A 15,998-nucleotide genomic window follows, 5' to 3' on the forward strand; every position below is an offset into this window, starting at 1 on the left:
TTCAACCTTATCATTTTACAAGTGAGGAAAATGAGATTTCAGCAAAGTAAAATAATTTGACAAGGCATGAGTGGCAAAGCCAGAATTTGAACCCATATCTTCTGACTCCAAATCTAGTCCTCTTTCCTCCATACCATACTATCTCCTCAAAGCAAGCATTTTATAAAATTATTTATATTGAGGTCTTATGTCTTGCTCTATCAGTTATTTACAACCTTGGGCTTCAGTTTGAATACTCCTGACAAAGGACAGAAGCACAATGCCTGGCTCAATGCTAAATGCTTTGCAAATGTTATCGCATTTGATCCTCACGACAAATCCTAGGAAGCAGATGTGTGCTTATCCTCATTTCACAATTAAGGAAATTGAGGCAGAAGTAAAGTAACTTACTCAGCATCATATAAGTAAGTGTGTGAAGCTAGATTTGAACTCAGGTCTTTCTAATCCCAAATCCAGAGTCCTATTTACTATGTTACCTAACAGCCCCCAAAAAGAAAAAAAAGCAAATTTAAAAAAAAGACAAAAAAGTTAACAAAATAAATATATTTTAAAAGACAAAGAAAAACAATTCATAAAAATACAGTACAAAGAGCATTAATAATAATAAATATATTATAATCATCCCTCCTCACTCTGCTATACAGAATAGACTATGTTCCATTATCTCTTATCTGAGAATTGGCTCAACAGCTGCTCTGTCCCTCAACAGACCTGTCATTAAACTCTGACCCTGCCCCTCCCCCCCTACCAATGGAAGGGGACCTGAAGCTCTCAAATCAGTAATGGTCACATTCTGAGCTGCATGTAGGGGGTTTGGAATTCTTGGAACATCCTGCATAAATGTTCCTCTGTCTGGATTAGCTGTGTGCATGGCTAGGCAAATGTTGTCCACATCAGGGGTAAGTTGATTCTACTCATGTCAGCTTTGACATGTATACATGTGAATAACTAGGCAGGCTCTACCTATGTCATCAGCAATTTCTGTGTGAGTAGGTAGGGTCTGACCATGTCAGTTGTGACATTGATGTACATGAGAAGACTTTATCCCTCTGCCTGCTCTGGTATATGCATGGCTGCATGGGTACTACCGATATCTGCTGTGACATGGGACTGTCCAAGCAGGTTCCCTTTGTTTGAACCATGACATATTCATGGCCAAGTGGGTTCTGCCAGGCTCATCATGGCATGTGCATGACTGGATGGGCTCTGCCCATGTCAGTGGTGACGTGTGCTTGTCCAGTCAAGCTCACTGTGAGACCCAAGTAAAAGGGTTGACCTCCTCAACACACTGCTTGTTGTTGGCACTTTATCCTTCCTGGAGCAGGGCCCTGGGAGGATGGGTGCGTTTCATCTGCTCTCTGCTGCCATAGCAGATGAGAGGGAGTCGTACAATGTCAGATCTAAAACCAAGAGGCCGGGAGACAGCCTCTGAGCTGAGATGCCTCTGGCTACTAGTTTCAAGGCAGAGCGTTAGGAGGGCACACACAGTTTTAATAAGCACTGAGATGTCTAAGTCTCACCTAAAGAGCATGCAAGGTGACGGCTGACCCAGTCACTTTCATTAATTGGGATCAAGTTACCTTTTTGCATCTGGACAGAAGCCTTGGTGAGGGGGAGGGAGGGATGGAGAGCCAGGAATCCCATTGTCTCAAAGTGGATGGTATATGAGGAATGATGAAATATTAGGAATTCTCATTCTCATTGCAGTCTCATTACCAGTTCCCTGCCTCAGAAGGATTAGACTGGGTGGGAGGGGGTCAACACCCCAGCTTGAGAGACTATTGAATCTATCCAATGTGACTGGGCTTAAAGGATTAAGGGTTAAAAACCTTATAAAATCATCTGATCCAAAATTTCTTAGACCCCTTTAGCAGTCTAGGGAACCCTTCTCAGAATATTTTTAAATGTATAAAATAACTTACATAAAGTGATAAATAAAATGAAGAGCTTGTAAAAATAAAAAATGTATTGTTCCCATTCTAGTTCATAGATGACCTAAAATCTCAAATCAATAGCCCCTGTAGTAGTCCAACTCTCATTTTGTCAGAGAACACAGAATCTGAAAAAATGGAGAAGAGCTTGCCCTTGGTTACAAAGACAACAAATAGCAGAGCCAGGGTTAAAGCCCAGGTCCTCTTAGTTCAAGTCTCTGTCTCTTTCCACTGCAAACTGAAATTACTAAATTCCTGATACCTGACCTGTGACAACCCATACACACACACACACACACACACACACACACACACACACACATACATACAAAGAAACAAATACCAGGCTAATGGGGAAAGATCTGAAGGGTAAGTTAAAAGCTGTTTTTCAATTTGTTCCTACTTCTCCAAGTAATAGATAGTTTTGCCATTGGCAGAGGGATGGAGAAAATGACCTCTATGGATCTTTTTTCTACCTCAGGTAATTTACTCTGAGTAGTTCAACCATGAAAGCTATATGAAAGATACATGAAGTTCAATGGGACACAACCCCCAAAGTCTCCTGAAATGACTTTTGAGATCATTTTGTTCAATGTTCTATCTTAAAAACAAGATCATTAGGGTACTTTGTTGTTATAATATGTTGATTTATGACTATGTCCCTTCACCTACTCTTTCCATGAACCCAATACTTAAAAAAAAAGTTCATCAAAACCATAGCAACCATCTTTGGTATATGTTACATTCTACATCCCTTGCCCCCCATCACCCCAGTTAAAGAAGGTAGATTTTTTTCACTTCTTAACACCAAGTTGAGTCATCATAATTATAAATAATCCATTTCCTATCTCCCTAATTTTACTAAGGAAGAAATTGAAACTTCCTGGCAGAAACAGAACTAGAGTTATGGTAGGATGGTTAGAGTCAGCCTAAATGAAGAAGAAAGAGAACCTTCAGGAGGAAAGGAAAGAAGACCTGATAAGTACCATGGCTCATGGCTAGGCTCCACAGTTTGGTGATAAAGATGTAGGTATGACTTTTGACACCATCTCTAATAGGAGTCAACCCCAGGTTATTCCAGGGTTAAAGACACTACTAGGAAAATGTCCTGGATTGGAGTAATGTCAGAGTCGCTAAATAAATAAACATCAGATAGATAAATGAATGGATAAATGAATGAATGAATGAATAATTCAATGAATGAAAGAATGAATAAAAAATAAATAGTTAAACAAAAGCAAGGGTAGAAGCCCAAATAAGCAGAGAGTCAAGTGGAAAGATAATTTTTTTAAAGAGCAGATTGCATGCCTGACAATCATAATCTCCCATTCATCCCCATATGGAGACCAAGTTTGTATAACAGCAGAGAGAAGAATCCTACAACTAGGAGATGTGTTGTAATTGAAAGGACTTGGTGTTAAAAGAGATTGGGGCTTAAATCCTAACCTTAGTAATCTTGTAAACATGAGCAGGTCACCCAATCTCTAGAAGCATCAGTTTCCTCATCTACAAAATAAGGATGATACCTTTAGGAACTATATCAGAGAGTTGGTGTGAGAATCAAATGTCATAATACTCATACTTTGGTCATCTTGTGATACCATTCCTAGAAGCCCAGAATCCATGTTTCTTCTACCTTCTCTCTTTGAGCACACTAATTTATAAAGTGGTCTAGAACTGTAAATTATTAGTGTGTATATTCTTTTGTGCCATGGATCTCTTTGGAGATATGGTGAAGTCTATGAATCCCTTCTCACAATAATAATTTTAAATGCATAGAATAAAATGTATAGTATTAAAAAGAAAGACAATAATATTGAAATGTAAAGGTAATTTTCCCATCCAAATTTCTAGACCCTTTAAAATCCACCATGATCCTTCTGATGGCCCCAGGTTAAGAACACCCATATTAGATTATAAGGGTCTTAATAAGTATAACACTTATAACAGCAAAGTATATTTATGTAGCACTTTAAGGTTTACAAAGTTGTCTTTTATAAGCTAGTGAAGTATATTTATATGTATCATCATTTTACAGATGAAGAAACTGAGCTATAGAATGTTTAAGTGACTTTTCCAGAATCATAGAGCAATTAAATGATGAAGCTGAATTCAGTAATGAGTCTTCTGAATCTCAGATTACAGCTCTTTTCACTACATTGGTAGAGACCACGTCCCATTCACCTTTATAATCTATTGTTGTTGTGTTTGTCCTTCTTTCTCAAAGAAGGCTATGACATCAGGAAGTGATGGACATGCACATGAATTGAATTTCACTAAGGGGGTGATGTACTAGGTCACCAGTCTCATTTCTCCTCCAGAACCATCTAAGTATAGTGGTCAGATATAAATCAGGACAACTAGAGATGGCTCTGGATGCAAGGCAATCAGGTTAAGTGACTTGCTCAAGATCATATGTCAAGTGTCTGAGGTCAAATTTGAATTCAAATCCTCCTGACTCCAGGACTGGTGCTCTATCCACTGCACCACTTAACTCAGGGCCTGGTACATTAGTGAGTAATCAATATGTGTCTGCTATCTTGAAATGAATTTGTCTTTGGATACATAGATAAGCATAGAGAAGCTAGCTGGCAGAGTGGGTAGAGTGTTAGCCCTTAAATCAGGAAGACCTGAGTTCAAATCTGAACTCAGACACTTAATACTTACTAGTTGTATGATCTTGGGCAAGTCACTTAACCCTGATTGCCTTGGGCAAGTCACTTAACGCTGTTCGCTTCACCTGTAAAATGAGCTGGAGAAGGAAATGGCAAACCACTCCAGTATCTCTGCCAAGAAAACATGAAATGGGATCATGAAGAGTTGGACATGATTGAAATGACTCAGCAACTGTGTTACTGAATTGCAGAGTATGTAAGGAGAGAAATCTGGAGTAAGAAGACTAGAAAGGTAACAAAGAATCAGAATATGAAGGGCTCTAAAAGTTAGAGAATTTTGTATTTGATCCTGCAAGGCAATGGGGCCATTCAGACTTGTTTTTCAGAAAGATGAATTTTATTAAAAGAAGATGAATTGGAACATGGAGAAACTTGAGAGAAGAAACACCAACCAGAAGGCAGAAGTAACTGGGAGGATGGTGGTGTCCTGGACAGAAGAATGGGGGAGATCTTTGGGTGAATGATGTTGAGCATAATTCACTGTGAGTTAAGCACAACAGCTGTTATCACCTCCACTGTAAAAAAAATTAAACTAAAAAATTTGCCTAAGGGTACACATGCAGCAAGTATTAGAGGAAATGAAATTTAAACTCCAGTATTCTTGACTCTCTACTGGTCCAATAAACCATGCTTATCAACCATAATAACAGGCTCCATTTCTTTCCTCTAATGGGATTTATAAAGCACTTGACTCACAACAGCACTGTTGAGGTACAAAACATTGATATCCCCATTTTGCAGGTGAAGAAATTGGGGACTGAACAGGATAAGTGACTTTGTCCAAGAATACATGGACAGTATCAGAGTCAAGATCCCACCCTGAGATTTGATTCTGTGTCTAAAACCCTTGTTCCCTCTACTCTGTAATCCCATTTCCTAAGACACTTCCTTAATGCTCTCCAAATCTAACTTCAATTTGACTTTGGCACTGAGCCATAGATATCTCCTTTGGTCTGAGAAGGATCAGACCTTTATCCAGGCCAGCATTTTGGGAAAGATTTGATGATGGCAGAGTGGAGGCAGGGCTCAATCTGGCCTAAAGAAACCTTCTTTCCTGGCCTATTAACTCTCTTGTCAACTCTCAGTCCTCCAGGCCCCTTCCCTAAATGTGTTCTGACTGTCTTTGTTCCCATCTACATAACAAAGGCTCACAGCTCCTACCCTGCTGTAATGAGAAAAAAGGTTCAGAAGGAAACTCCATGTGGACCATAAAGTGACAACCCTACTAAGACTCCTGGTGTGGATGATCTAGCCCATCTGCATGGCATAAGAGAAGACAGAAAAGCTAAAAGAAGCTGACAAGGACTGGAACTTAAAATTACATGAAGCAAGAAGATGTTAATGGAAATTGCAGATGGCTGATTTTTTTTTTAATTTAATTTGCAACATGGGCCCATGTAGCTATCAGGGTATGTGTTGTCTATGTGATAAAATAATGATAGCTAGCATGTACAGAGGGTTTTTAAGGTTTGCAAAGAGCTTTAAAAATATCACCTCATTTTATCTTCCCACTAATCATGAGAAAATTATAGGTGCTATTATTACCTCTTACAGATAAGGAAACTGAGGCAGGGATCTATTAAGCCAGTTGCCCAGAGGCACGCAACTAGTAAGTTTTTGAGGCAAGATTTGAACTCAGGTCTTCCTGACTCAGGATCCAGGGCTCTTTTCATCAGACTGCCTCTACAATTCCAGATTCCCTGCTATAAGTGCCGCTCTCCAGAGTTAATGGGACTTTCCTAGACTCCAATCTCAGGGAAATAGCCCCTTCTACTTATTTTTTTTCTAACCATTGCTGATAGTAAATGAAGAATAGCATCAGACAGAACAGGACATGGAACTGTCAGAACATGGAAACTGTTCACAGATATAAAAGTGGTTAAATTCAAAGACACAGATGGGAAATTCAGAAATGTTTTGGTGTGGGTACCAATGACTGAATTAGAGAAGAACTAGAAACACCCACAGTTTCTCACAATGAGCCCCTGAAGTCAAATAGTGCAAGGATCATTATTTCATTTTACAGAATGAGCTTAAGAAAAAAATTTAAGCAATCCAACCAGAATCACCTAGCTAGTTAGAAGTTGAGGTCAGGCAGGATTTGAACCTGAATCTTGTGGTTACTAAATCAGTAAAATTTTCGATACTTTTTTTAAAGGTTTTTGCAAGGCATATGGGGCACACAGCTGGGTAATTATTAAATGACTGAGGTCAAATTTGAACTCAGGTCTTCCTGACTCCAGGGCCAGCGCTCTATCCACTGCGCCACCTAGCTGCCCCCAAATTTTCAATACTCTTAAATCAAACAAGGAAATTGATTGTGGCAATAGGCATTACCCTAATTCATTAATTTGCAAATGAACCTTCCCCAAGGTGGCCATTAACTAGTATTTGGCCTTTAACCTGTGACATCTCCATATATATATATATATATATATATATATATATATATATATATATATATATATATATATTTATATATGTAATAATCCCCCATTCAACTGAATCCTACAGACATTAAATCTCTCCCATGTGCCAGACTCTGGAGATAAACAAGGCAAAAAGAAAACACCCTCCATATTCAAGGAATGTCTATTCTACCAGGAGATATGGAATAATACTGTAGATACAAAGAAGATACAAAGCAGAAACAAAGAAAGAGCATGCCCTAATTTGACCTCCTTCAGAATTCATGGGCAAGGGACAGGCCTTTGTGCTACCCAAAATAATTTTTACTAAGTCAAAAGGTAAACCAGCCTTAGGAAGATAGACTTAACATTCTTAACAGAAAAAAGTCTTTAACTGCATCAATTTGCTATTATAATATTTGTATTTGCCTATTAAAGCTGTTCTAGCAGACTCCAGTTGGGAGTCTTTTTTGGTCATTAGTTGGTATTTGGGCATCTGATTGAAAGTAATAAATTGGCAGCCAATACTTAGCATGTACCTTGCCTGTGGTAGGTGCTTCTTTTGAGACTTAGTCCAAGCACCATGTGACATAATGAATAGAGCTGTCCTGGAAGCAGAAGATGAGTTGGATTCAAGTACTCCATCTGACATATACTTGCATTTCCTGGAACAAATCATTTACCGTCTCCATGCTTAAGGCAACCAGTTAAGAGAGTTTCGGAGATGATGCTCCCTCTGTTGGTACAAGGAGTTTCCTTACCTGGAAGATGAAGCCTAGGCAAAGGAAATCACAAGATCAGTCACCTTCAATGCTTGGTTGTCTGGATAAACTAAGTTCCTTATATGTAAAAATTATTTTACTTTGGACTAGTCTCTCCGATGCACACAATTTTTCTTAGTAAATACTTTTTCAATGTGTTGTTTATTTAATTTTTTAATTGAATTGAGTTCTTTCAAACTGTCCTCAAATCGACATTTCTCACCAAGGCAAGATCGGTCCACATTTATCCCTGTGAACTGATGGGCTGAGGACTAGCTGTACACAATCTTCTGATCTTCTACTGTTCCCCAACAGCTAGGCAGGAACTGCTCGGACTTGGATATAGTATGTGAAGACAGCAGGCTTGAGTAAGATGTTGATCTATTTTTCACAGCCCAAATAGCCATTCACATAAAGAGAAGAGGAGTGGACCTCTCTGAGGAAATGCTCTATTCCCACAACTGACCTGTGTTTTTTCAGCATCAAGAAATCTATAGAGCTGTGCAGATGAATTATCTCAGGCTTCCCTCCAGTCTGATCACAGGCCTCCAATAATTGATGACAGAGCCCTCCCTGGATGAGACCTCCCCACCAGGCCCTTCTCTCCTGCCTTCAAGAATGCAAAACCCTGCCCTCTTTGCATGGGACTCATTTGCCATGCACTTTGCCAGTGACAGTTCTCATGAGTCCGAAGATTAGAAGATCCATGTTGGGCATGTCCCCGTCTTTGATGGCAATATTGCCCTAGGCCTTTGTTTTCCAACCTCCAGATAGGACTGAGAGGCATTCCCTTCTCTAAACAAGAGCAAGGATCCAGAAAGCCGGAGGTCATGACTACAATGAATGAATCAGAGGACCCTGTAAGCAAATGAATCATTACCCCAGCTTCCTAATTCCTGATTGTGAACCCTTTATAATTCAGTTGTTCCCCCCATGCTGTTTTCTCTCATTTCACAACAACTCAGTCACTTACTTGGGAAACACCAGGGGATTCTTTGTGTCTGTAATTACTCCTCTCCATACAGAAATGCATGCGGAATAGGACTGGTGCTTATCAGATCTGCACCTTAAACGAGGCTGATGATTGATGTTCCTTCCAAACTGTTTTTCCCTGGCATTTACCTATACAGTGACAATTTCAGTGAAAACCAATTACAGTCACTAAGCAGATAATTAGATAGTAATTCTATTTTGCTCTTCCAGCTATGCAAATGTTGCAGCTGGGGCTTGCATCTGTGAACAGGGATAAGATTTCAAAATAAATGCAAGCCTGTCAAGTAGGAAAATATACCTTCAGAGTCAGAACTTAGAATGTCTAAGTTGGGAGGGAACTTAGAACCCAAAATATCAGACCTGGGAGGGACTCTAGAGCATATAATATCAGAACTGGGAAGACCTTTAGAACACAGAAGAATATCAGAAGGTAGAGAGTCCCAAGGCAGCTAGGTGGTACAGTGGATAGAGCACCAGCCCTGGAGTCAGGAATACCTGAGTTCAAATCCAACCTCAGACACTTAATAATTGCCTAGCTGTGTGACCTTGGGCAAGTCACTTAATCTCATTGCCTTAAATTGTTAAAAAAAAGTTTAAAAAAAAGAAGTTAGAAAGTCCTTAAAGACTACCTCCCTTATTTTACAAATGGGGAAAATAAGCCCAGAAAAGAGAAATGAATTGTTCAAGGTCACTGTTTGCTGGTAGTCCAGCCTACACCCTGGTTTCTTGATTGCCAATCAAATGATATTTTTATCAAGGGTGGGGGAACCATACCTGTGAATTTGAGGGTATAGGGAACTCTAGCAATTTAAATCATCATCATCATCATCGTCGTCGTCGTCGTCATTTATATACATTTTAAAAGTTTACACCATGCACTTTAAAGTTTATCTCACTGGAGCCCAATAACCCTATAAAGTAGTTACTATCATTATCCCCATTTTACAGGTAACAAAATAAAGCTGATAGATATTAAGTGACTTGCCCAGAATCCTTGTGCAGACTTGCAGTCTTAGCCCAATTTTAAAATCAGCTCTTATTGACTCCAAACCCAGTACTCTATCCATTAGGCTACCTAGATACAAGATTTGAAGATTCTTATAGAATTTTTCAGGATATTGAAAAGTTGAACATCACATACCTGAAATGTATCAGAGGTCTTCCTGACCCCTCAGCCTGCTGCTGGCTTCTTCTCTCTGCATTCCACTAGGTTCTCTCAAGTTCTTTTTTCCTCTGAGATCTTGTCATTGCAAACTGACTTTCAAGAGACATTTCTAAAGACACTTTCAGATAATATTGGTATCGTTTCTCTTAGTTCTGCTGCTAAGTCACTGAAATCTCAGGCAATTTATTTTGCCTCTGGAAGTCTTAGTTTCCTTAACCGGAAAATAAAGACACAGGACCTTCCCTGTTATGTCATGGGATTGTTGTAAAGATAATATATGTGAAAACACTTTGAAAACTTTTGAAGTTCTACTGTGGTGTGCTTGTCTGGGGGATTGGAGAAGGGTCAATGAATAAAAGTATAATGTATTTTTAACTTTAATTTACATTGTTAACATTTTACCTATCACTTTCTTAAACCTAGACAACCAACAAGTGCAACTACAACATATAGAGACACGAATAAAGTCTTGATTCATTGCTTTGTTGATTTCCAAAATGCATAAGCTCACATTGAAAATTTAACCATCAGGTATCCAAACCTATTGTTCTAGCACATACCATAAGTTCTACACATACATATTGGGGGGCGGGGATTATTTATTTCTATTTCTTCCATAAGTGCTTTGAGCAGTGAAATACACAACACCCAAATTCTAATATTGTAATTCCAGTGTGTCAACAGAGCCACAGAACCCATACATCTCAGAGAGATAGCTAAAATTTTGGCATCTGACGCCTCTTCTACAAAAATACCTCACGTAACTAGAACTGGATGAATAAATGAAAAGTAGGTATTAAGTGCATATTGTACATCAGACACTGTGCTAAGCCCACATAGGGTTACTGTGAAGATCCAATGGAAAAATATTTGTAAAGCTCTTAGCTCAATGACTAGCAACTAGTAGGTGCTTAATAAAGACATATTGCCTTTCCCTAAGCTGTGAGGACCTGATACAAAACTGAACTAACCCTTACCCTCAAGGACCTTACATTCCAATAGGAGGAGCCAGTGCATAGAAAATGAAGAACAGGAAGGGTGTTTTGATCTGGAAAGTCACAGGACCAGTCAATGGAAATAGAAGATCAATGATTGACATATTTTTTTCCAAAAGCAGTGTTAGTGCTGATTTGATAACTGCTTTTACAAAGAAGTAGAAAATGGGGGAGAGGGTACCTACTGAAGTACAGATGACAAGGGACTTGAGTAGCAGCTGGTGTAGCTAATATAATGGGCTATATGAGTTTTCATTCATTTCCTCACTGTTCAATCTACCCCAAAGCCTGAATGGAAGTTTCTTTTCTTTTAATTTTTAAAATTCTTTTATAATTACATGTAAAATTGTTTACAACAATCATGTTTGATAAGATTTTGAGTTTCACATTTTTCTACCTCCCTCTCTTTCCTCCCCCCTCTGCTCAACAGCAAATAATTTGTACAAGTACAGTCATGTCAAACATATTTCCATCTTGATTATATTATAGAAAAGGAATCAGAAAAAAGGAGAAAACCATGAAAAAGAAAAATCATAAAACAAACAAATGAAAATAGTATACTCTGATCTGGATTCAAACACCATAGTTCTTCTCTGGAAGTAGAAGATATTTTCCATTACAAGTCTTTTAGAATTGATTTGATCATTATATTGGTAAGAAGAGCTAAGTCTATCGTAGTATAGCACTCAGCATCAGTTCTTGTAAATCTTTCCAGGTTTTTCTAAAATTCAACTGAACAAAACAATAGTATCCTATCAGTTTCATAAACCACAATTTGTTCAATCATTCCCACATTGATGTCATTCCCTCAATTTCCAATTCTTTGCCACCACAAAAAGAGCTGCCATTAATATTGTTGTACATATGGATCATTTCCCCTGTTTTATTATCTCTTTGGATACAGCCCTAGTAGTGATATTGTTGGATCTAAGGGTAAGGACAGTTTAATAGTCCTTTGGGCATAAACAGGATGGGAATTTCAAAGCTAAATGGATCAACCCCTCCTCTCTGCCATTGCCCCAAGAACATGGTCTATGGACCCTTGACACTTCCCAGAATATTTCTCATTCTTTTTCTCCTCAAAAAAAAAAAAACCCTGAAGTTTTAGCACTTTGGGAGTTATTTTTCCCATTTCACATATGAGAAAATTAAGGCTTGGAGAGAAAAATATTTATATCACTAATACCATTGCACTACAATTAGAAATGAATCTAAAATTCGAAGAGACAACACGATACAGAAGAAATGGTATTGCATTTGGAATTGGAAAACTGGGGTTCAGATTGAAGCTGGGCTGTTTAGTACTCAGTAATGATGTTCGTCTTCGATCTCGAAGATCATGACATCATATGATATTATGACAAGCACATGGATGGGATTTGAGTGAGGGAGGGCTGTGCTAAATCACCAGCCTCACTTTCTTGTCCAAAACCATCTGAGTCCAATGAATCAGGATGACTGGAGATGTCTCTGGATGTAAGGCAATTAGGGTTAAGTGACTTGCCAAGAGTCACACAACTTGTAAGTATCAAGTTTATGAAGCAGGATTCAAACTCCCATCCTCCTGCCTCCACAACTAGTACTCTATCCACTGTACCACCTAGTCTCCCTAGTAAGTGTTTAATAAATGATCATGAAGCACTTAACCTTTCTGGACTTCAGTTTCTTCGTATACGAAATGTAGGTGTTGTATTAAGGACCCTTTCAGCTCTAAATAGAGGATCTTCTGACTCCTAATCTCATGCTCTTTTTCTCTATATCGTGTTAAGTTTAAGTGAAAAATTTAACATGAAATGGTCAAGGAAATTTTCTTGGAGGAGGTAAGGCTCAAACCAGATTTTATAGGAAGTGATGGACAGAAACAAGCAATTTTTTTTCCAGGAAGTCACATCATTTCTAACAATGCTTCCTGAACTTGACATTTTCCCTACTTACTCTAACTGACAGATACATTATGGCCACAACCCAGTTTTCATATGCATTTCCCTTTTTTCCACATATATAGCCACTATCTCCAGAGAATCCCTCATCTCCTCACATCTAGGTTACTGCAATAGCCTTCTAATTGGCCTCCCTGTTTCAAGTCTCTCCCCATTCCAATCCATCCTCCATTCAGATATTAAAATGATTTTCCTATAGCATAGGTCCTACCATGGCACCTTCCTATTGAAGAAATTACAGTTGCTCCCTATGACCTCTGAAATCAAACATATATATTATATATATATATATATATATATATATATATATATATATAATCCTCTGTTTGTCATTCAAAGTTCTTATAATGTGGCCCCTTCTTACCTTCCTTTCACTCTTCTCAATGTATTCTACAATTCAGTTATATCTAACAATTTACTCTTCCTTTAACTACAATATTCCATCTCCTGACTCCATGCCATTGTTCTGATTAGAGATGTTTCCTCTGCTATGCCATGAATGCTATCCCTTTTCACTTCCTCTTAACCTCCAAGGCTTTCTGGTTCATCTCAAACTTTACCATCTATAGAAAACCTTTCCTGGACTCTACTAGTGCCTTTCCTCTAAAATTACCATTCCTTGTATATCTTGTAAGGGGCAAATAGGTGGCACAGTGGATAGAGCAACTGGGCCTAGAGTCAGGAAGACTCATCCTGAATTCAAATCTTGCTTCAGTCACTTCTGAGTTTTATGACATAGCTGGGTCACTTAACACTGTTTACCTCAGTTTCCCTATCTATAAAATGAACTAAAGGAAGAAATGGCAAAAGCACTACAGTATCTTTGCAAGAAAACCCTAGATGGAGTCACAGAGTCAGACATGATTCCACAATAACAACAAAATACATTCTTGATGAACAAAATTATTTACATGTCATCTCCACCATTAGAAGGTGAGCTTTTGACAATGATCAATGTTGGAAGGGATGTGGGAAATCTGGGACACTAATGCATTGTTGGTGGAGCTGTGAATTCATACAACCTTTCTGGAGAGCAATTTGGAATTAAGGCCAAAGAGCAATAAAAATGTGCATTCCCTTTGACCTGTCCATACCATTATTGGGTCTATACCCTGAAGAGATCATGAAAAAGGGTAAAAACATCATTTGTACAAAAATATTCATGGCAGCCCTGTTTGTGTTGGTAAAGAATTAGAAATTGAGTGAATTCCACCAATTGGGGATTGGCTATACAAATTGGGGTATAAGTATGTTATGGAGCAATATTGTCCTCTTAGAAACCAGGAGGGATGGAAATTCAGGGAAGCCTGGAAGAATTTGCATGAACTGATGCTGAGCGAGATGAGCAGAACCAGAAGAACATTGTACATCCTAACAGCAACATGGTGGTGATGATCAACCTTAATGAACTTGCTCATTTCATCAGTGCAACAATCAGGGATAATTTTAGGTTATCTGCGATGTAGAATACCATCTTATTCAAAGAAAGAATTGTGGAGTTTAAGAAAGACCAAAGACTATTACCTTTAATTTTTTTGTATGTATGTATGTAATTTTTCTATTTCTATTTATTTTTTCCTTAAGGATATGATTTCTCTCTCAACACATTCAATTTTGATCAATGTATAGCATGGAAACAACATAAATACTAACATATGTCCTTCTGTGGGGGTGGGGGAGGGAAGTGAGATGGGGGGAATTGTAAAATTCAAAAAACAATAAAAAAAGGTGAGCTTTTAGGGGCAACTAGGTGGTACAGTGGATATGGATGACTAGGCCTAGAGTCAGGAAGACCTGTTCAAATTTGGCTCAGACACTTGATACTTTTTAGTTGTGTGACCTTAGGCAAGTCACTTAACCCCATAGCCTTATAAAAACAAAAAAAGAAAAAAAAGATAAGTTTTTACTAAAGATACTTAATAGGTACATATTGACTGATTCACCCTCTATCCTATATTACACAATATCTATGACAATGAGCAATTTGTTAACTTGAATACTTCTAACACCAGGAACATCATCACTTTTTTATTTTCAAACAGTTCTAAATATTAGTTCAATCTAAGTGATAAACTGAAATCACCACTATGCAAATTTTTTTTCTGCTATCTGACCATAGAGTAGGCAGTGTGCCACAATGTAACTAGCTGGAATTATCTAGGTTCAAATCCCAACTCTCCTACTTATCAGTATTAGAATACTAATAAATGTTTAATAACAGGTTTTCTCCAAACACACATAGGGCTGTATAACAAACTTCAAAGCTTAATCTGACTTATTAACATTTTCTCCATTACTTTCATAACTAACCAAATAATAAATCAGACTCTGATTTGTTGCCTTATGCTGATTTCTAAAGTGTAAATGCTCAACAGAGAAAATTTAATAATCAGTTCTAATGAACAGTAGGATGAGTTGACACCCCTGCATTCATTTTTAATGGATAATTACCAGGTAAGCCACTTGACCTATGAAAGAAACCATTCCTCTAAACTAGCAATATTTGAGGTGCAAATAGATCTAATTCTAGTCTTCTACCTCTCTCTCTCTGAGCAGAGCAGAGCAGGTAGCCTTGTTTCCTTTCTTGTTCTCTCCTCCAGGCAGATATCAGTCTCCTTTGGAGAAAGGTGGCAAATACCCAAGATCTCTTCCAAAGCCTCCCCATGAGTCACATTTAGACAAGTACTGTGGACATATGCTTTACCTACATGAGCAATACATATATCATATATAAATCAGCACATATAAGAAATATACAGAAGAGTAGAAGGTAGCCTTGGAGCGATATAGTATCTGAGGAGACTTCCTACAGGAAGTAGAATTTGAACTGAGATTTAAAGGCAGCTAAAAAGATTTCCAAAAGAGAATTTCAGACCTGAGGGACAGCTGGAGCAAGAGCATCCAAAAGGGAGATGGGACCATTATGCAGCAAGAACAATAAGTTATACAGTATTACTGTACATTGTAGGTTATGAAAGAGAAGAATGTCAATCAGTCAAAGAATATTTATTAAGTACCTTCTTTGCTAAGCATTGGTAAGGCAAAGAAAGGCAAAAGAAGATTCCCCACTCTCTAGGAGTTTGCAATCTAGTGAGGAAAATGACATGAAAGCAACTACATATGAGCAAGT

At 38.1% G+C, this 15,998-nt stretch overlaps 1 pseudogene; it reads left to right on the plus strand.

Moving 5' to 3' along the window:
* The first annotated feature begins 1,151 nt into the window (after positions 1 to 1,151).
* LOC141494784 (large ribosomal subunit protein eL42-like) overlaps positions 1,152 to 15,998 on the plus strand; it is a 64,117-nt pseudogene continuing 49,270 nt past the window's right edge.

This window comes from Macrotis lagotis, chromosome 1 (assembly GCF_037893015.1).
Source record: "Macrotis lagotis isolate mMagLag1 chromosome 1, bilby.v1.9.chrom.fasta, whole genome shotgun sequence".
In the NCBI taxonomy this organism is placed as follows: domain Eukaryota; kingdom Metazoa; phylum Chordata; class Mammalia; order Peramelemorphia; family Peramelidae; genus Macrotis; species Macrotis lagotis.